The sequence below is a fragment of the Sphaerodactylus townsendi genome, linkage group LG08, assembly GCF_021028975.2.
Source record: "Sphaerodactylus townsendi isolate TG3544 linkage group LG08, MPM_Stown_v2.3, whole genome shotgun sequence".
In the NCBI taxonomy this organism is placed as follows: Eukaryota; Metazoa; Chordata; class Lepidosauria; order Squamata; family Sphaerodactylidae; genus Sphaerodactylus; species Sphaerodactylus townsendi.
Genome location: NC_059432.1, coordinates 5,443,321 through 5,449,503, shown reverse-complemented (window position 1 = coordinate 5,449,503; position 6,183 = coordinate 5,443,321).

Sequence of the window (6,183 nt, the reverse complement as noted above, 5' to 3'; positions counted from 1 at the left end):
TCTCCGCTCTCCATTTGGTTGCCAACATCACTCTGGAGGCGGTTGACAAAAACAAAAAGTAATTACTGTATTTCCCTGGTAAATCCTTTGGAAAAATGCCCAGTAACATAGTCTTTGCATCTGCTGGGATTTTATGTTGAGTGTCCTTTGCATTTCTGCCTATGTTTCTTTCCAGAACTTTTTCACTTTTTTTTGCATGTCCGTCACATGTGATAAAATGTCCCTGCTTCTTCTTGACATTTTCAACCAATTTATCTTGACAGCAAGACCAGGCAGATGTTAAGCGTAGTGCACAGTCTGTTTGCTGTCAAAGGGGAGCCGTGGCATCAGAGCTGAAGAGGAGAGGGTCAGCCTCAGTCACCTGCAGGCTGCAGAATTTGGCCCCAACTCTGCCAGTCAACACAGCAGGGCAGTCTGCCCTCCAGGTGGCAGGCCCATGGAAGCCCAGTAGCACACTCAACTCAGCTGGGCCAGACATAGAGTTGCCAACTCCAAGAATGACAACTGAGTTCCAGACCACAGAGGGAGAAAATGGTTCCCCTGGAAGAAAATGGTTCCCCTGGAGGTTGCTTTGGGGGGAGGTTCCTGTGGCAGGATGCCACACTGAGATCCCTTCACTCTCCAATCCCCCCTCCCATAGATTCCCCTCCCCCCAAAAAATCTCCAGCAATTTCTCAAACTGGAGTTGGCAACCCTAATCAAATGAGGAATAACCCCCCCCCCCCAGAACATGGGACATCACTGAGCATTATTATATTAGTCCCCCTGGCTGGGGGGTGGGGATAGAGGAGGCAGCTAAAGATGCCAATGTAACCTCAGCTTGTGGGTTCTGTGGGGCCGAACTTGGAATGAGTTTGCAACAACAAATTTTAAAAACAAAATGCTTTACTTTCTTAACATATAACATCAACATTTAACATCACACTTCGAGGTCCTGTTCAGGTTGCATTTTCAAGTCCCTATGTTTACAGTCTACTGATACTGCCAAGTCCAATTCTTCTTTGCAAGTGGGTTGGCTCCTGAAGACTCCAAGGGCTTGGTGAACAGGATTCAACATGATGAAGGTTTCCAGGAGAACTCTCACTCATTACAAACATTTTAAAAAAACCCTTAACAAGGTATTAAGGGCTTATACAACCAAGGTCCGAGTCTGGTAGCCTTGTCTCCAAACTATGAGCTCTGCAGCCTTCTGCTGCTTTGAGTCTCCACCCCTTTCTGGGTCAACCCATTCTGAGCATGGGGGTTACACCAACTTCTGGTGGGACCTGGAGATCACCTGGCATTCCATCTCATCTCCAGAGCTTAGTTCACTTGGAGAAAAGGGCTGTTTTGAAGGCTGGACTCTATGAGATGGTTCACCACAGAGGTCCTGCCCCTCCCCCGGCTGGCACCTGGCAACCCTGGGAAGTGGAAGGTGAGGCTGGAGGCCAGCCTGACCCAGTCACAACTGATTGGCACTGACTCCTGCTAATCAACTCAGGAGGGTGGGGCAACCCTCAGGAAGACTGGTAGGGGCAGGCATACCTCAGGGAGTCTCCCTCAGGTTGGCCAGGGACTCATCCAGAGAGAACATATTGGCCCACCTGCTAGTTAACTAGCCAATGGGCAGGGCAGGAGAAAAATTGTGGGTGCTTCTAACTAACCCCTTCCTCTCTGTGTTCTGAGACCTGTCAAGGCCCCCTGAGAGAGACTCTGGAAGGTGAGTTAGTTGTACCCAACCCAAACAGTGCAGCAGATGCTCACATTTGTTTATCTCATTTATACCCTGCTTTTCCACTCCCCCACTGGAGACCCGGAGCAGTTCACATCTCCCCTTCTCCATTTTATCCTCACTATGGCCGAATTCTTGCTTAAAATTTAATCTAGATGCAACCAAGTTTCAAAAGAATCGGCACCTTTTCATCCAGGTTCCAACATCCTCACTGCAGCATGTTTCTAGTGAAGACATCTAGGCCTGCCCCTTGGGGGTGTGCCTGCTGTCAGGGGTGCAATTGTTAAGCTAGCAGCAACAAAAATTCAGAGTATCTTTGGGAGACCCTCCTGATGATACCACCCAGGTTTGGTGAAGTTTGGTTCATGGGGGCCAAAGTTATGGATCCTCAAATGTGTAGCCCCCATCTCCTATTAGCTCCCATTGGAAACAATGGGGATGGGGGCACCCCCTTTGGGAGTCCATAGCTTTGGGCTCCCTGGACCAAACTTCACCAGACCTGGGTGGTATCAGTAGGAGACTCTGCTGATGATACCATCCAGGTTTGGTGAAGTTTGGTTCATGGGGGCCAAAGTTATGGACCCTCAAATGTTTAGCCCTATCTCCTATTAGCTCCCATTGGAGTGTTTTTTCAAAAAGGTGCATATGCAAGCAGGTTCAGGAAAATCCCGTGATAAGGGGGGTGGGTGAGGGGAGGAGTGCCAGAAACAGGACTGATCTGTGTTCTGCGGTTCGGCAGTGGGGGGATCTCAAGGAAACTTGGATATTTTGGGTGATTATCCCAGGATTAATCGCCAGTGGGAAATTGCCCTATAACCCTGTGAGGCAGGCTAGTCTGAGCATGCAACTAGATCAAAGTCACTCAAGGACCACGGTCTCTCTACACTGGACTATTGCTGGTCTTGACTGAGGTGAGATTCAAAGAGCAAACTAGCCAGTGAGAAGTGGAGACTATAATAGACGTAGGTTTTCAGCTGAAGTCAGGATCTAACCACTCCCCCGCCTGAATTTGTGTAAAGACCCTGATATCCTTTGGTGGTCTTGCATTCAAGTACTCACCAGGGCTGTCCTTGCTTAGCTTCTGAGAGTTGATCTGACTGGGCCAACCTGGCCAACCCAGGTTAGGGTATCTAAGATGACACCTACACAATTCCCTGAACTGCCCAATCCTTTTCGCAGGACAGACGATCATGGAGTTGATGCACGATAGTTAAATGTTTCTACTGACCCCATTCGATTCTTTAGAAATCTTAATACAAATTAACGACACAACTTCAATTAATTTCATTCCTTTATTTCTTTAGAAATGTGTCCACAGGGTTTGGTTTCCAAGGTTTGTCTTGAGTTTCAGCAGTTGTGGTTCTGACTGTATCTACGTGGTCCACAATAGATGGGGAGGGGGCATTTGTTAGCGCAAATCCTTGACATGCAGCGGATTCCAGGTTTAATCCCCAGCATTTCTAGCTAAAAGGGCCAGGAAGTCGCTGACCTGAGTAGATCTTTACCTGCATGAGACAGCCTGAGAGAGATGCTGCCAGCCTCAGCAGGTAATACCAACCTTCACGTGTACTCAAAAGCCATGCACCAGTTTTCCTCTGCAGCTCCACAATCCCAGACCAAATTATGGAAAAGAAAAACTGAAGGCCAGGAATGTCTTAAAGACAAACAACATTTTTCTCTGGAGCAGCCATTCACAAGCCACAGTTCACGTATTCAGGTGCCCCCGGGAAGGAAATCCATTTTGCAGAAGAGGAAGAAGAGTTTGGATTTATACCCCCCGCCCCCATTTCTCTCGTGTAAGGAGACTCAAAGCAGCTTACAAACGTCTTTCCCTTCCTCTCCCCACAACAAATACCTTGTGAGGCGGGAGGGGCTGAGAGAGTCCAGAGAGAACTGTGACTAGCCCAAGGTTGTAGGAGTGTGAAACACATCTGGTTTACCAGATAAGAGTCCATTGCTCATGTGTAGCAATGGGGAATCAAACCCGGTACTCCAGACTAGAGTCCACCTGCTGTTAACCACTATACCATGCTGGCTCTCCTTATAAAGTACTGAACCACTACATCACACTGCAGACTTTATAAAGTAAATTACTGAAGTAAAGGGGGGGGGATGTTCCAGAAGAGGGAAGCTTGGTGTGAATAAAAAATTCAGGTGCAATTTCCCATATAGAGGACTACAATGGGTTAAATTATCAACGTTATGGACAGTGACAGAGGTCAGAGGTTCCAACCTTTCATGGGGTACAAATAAGCTAATAAAGAAGAATAAATACAACTGATTAAGAAGAAGAAGTCTGAACCATAAGGAAAATGAACAAACATCACTAAAGGGCTGGTGGTGGAAAGAGCTGCCAAGTTTCAGTTGACTTACAGCAACATCATGTGTCTTTCTAGGCAAGAGATATTCACAGGTGGTTGGACTCTAATCTGGTGAACTGTGTTTGATTCTCTGCTCCTCTGTATGCATGGTGGATTCTAATCTGGAGAACCAAGTTTGATTCCCCCGTCCTCCAGATGAGCGGCGGACTCCAATCTAGTGAGCCCAGTTTGTCTCCCTGTTCCTACACATTAAGCCTGCTAGGTGATCTTGGGCCAGTCACAGTCCCCATTGAACACTCTCAGACCCACCTACCTGACAAGGAGGGTGCTGTAGGGCGGGAAAGGGAAGGTTATTGTAAGCTGCTTTGAGACTCCTTAAAGGTAGAGAAACGTGGAGTATGAAAACCAACTCTTTTTCCCAACCAAGTATTATGCAGGGCCAACCCTTCTTAGCTTCCAAGAACTGACAACGCTGGGTCATTCAGGTCAGAGTCATTGAGACCACAATGCAACAGAGAAAAGGACATATGCATGTTCCTGACGTTTATCATAATAATACTACCAAAGTGTAGATGGGAACAAAGTTGGCATCCATGTCTGTTTTAGGGTTTGTGACTCTGCTGGGTGCTCCACTGTGGGGGATGAGAAACTGTTTTAAGTTGGGGGACTGTCAACAACGAGGGGCCCGCCACCCAAGAACAGAGGAAGAGGAAGACAGATGCACGGCGGAATGCGCTGCCATGTTGCAGTCAATTTATGGCTCGGATTTTCAAGTCATGGGATGTTCAGAAGCAGTCTGCCATTATGGATCGAAATAAAATTAAATCTTTCTAAGGCCCCTTCTACACACGCAAAATAATGCGTTTTCAAACCACTTTCAAACCACTTTCTTAACACTAACAAGACAAAGGAGCTCATAGTGGACTATAGAAGGAATAGCTCAGAAATTCAGCCCTTGACTATAAATGGAGATCAAGTGGAGCGGGTGGCTAGTTTTAAATTCCTGGGCGTTATGATTAAAGAGGATTTGACCTGGGGAGTACAGACTACCGCGGTGGTTAAGAAAGCCCAGCAAAGACTGTACTTTCTGAGACTTTTAAGGAAGCAACAACTAGATGGAAAACTTCTGGTGTCCTTTTACCGCTGTGCTATAGAGAGCGTCCTAACCTACTGCATCTGTGTATGGTTCTCCAGTTGCACAGTGGCGAATAGGAAGGCGCTCCAAAGGGTGATCAATACTGCACAAAGGATTATCGGCTGCCCTCTCCCCTCCTTGGAAGAAATCTATAATGCCCGAGTCTAAATAAAGCCCAAAATATTCTAAGGGACCCGTCTCATCCAGCACACTCTCTTTTTAAACTGCTACCATCTGGCAGACGATACAGGGCCCTCAGAACTAGGACAAAGAGGCTTAGAGACAGCTTCTACTCTAGAGCTGTGGCTATGCTAAACTCCGCTGCTTCATATTGATGTATTTGGGGCTATGTAGGGATGGGTGGAGGATGATGATGTATGAGTCTGAAATTGCATGAGTCTGAAATTGTATGAGTCTGAAATTGTGTGCATCGAGGAATGCTGCTGTAAATTTCGTTGTGCGTGCACAATGACAATAAAATGCTTATGCTTATGCTTATGCTTTCACAACTGTTTGCAAGTGGATTTTACTATTCCGCACAGCTTTAAAGAGCACTGAAAACAGTTTGAAAGTGCATTATTCTGCATGTGTGGAATGAGCCTAACAGTCATTACTGAAAAAAAGCCTCTCTTTTCTCTACTGGTTCTCATTTTAACAGTCCTAAGCCTTCAAAACCACTAGACATCATTTCCCCCCGTTTTGTCTACATATTCTATCAAGGGTTTCCAATAGCTCACAAACTTAATTTCGCTGCGTAGTGACCAGATGCTAAAAAATTTCTTTTAGAGTTCAAGTGTTAATATTTGGTGCAGAACAAACTGGAAGTCTTTACGAATGAAGTACTTTATAGGGTGCTGTGTGGTTTCCGGGCTGTATGGCCGTGTTCTAGCAGCATTCTCTCCTGACGTTTCGCCTGCATCTGCATCTTCAGATCCTCTGAAGATGCCAGCCACAGATACGAAGCGAAGCGTCCATTCTGTCCATACAAGCAAAACCTAATATTCAACCATTGAAAG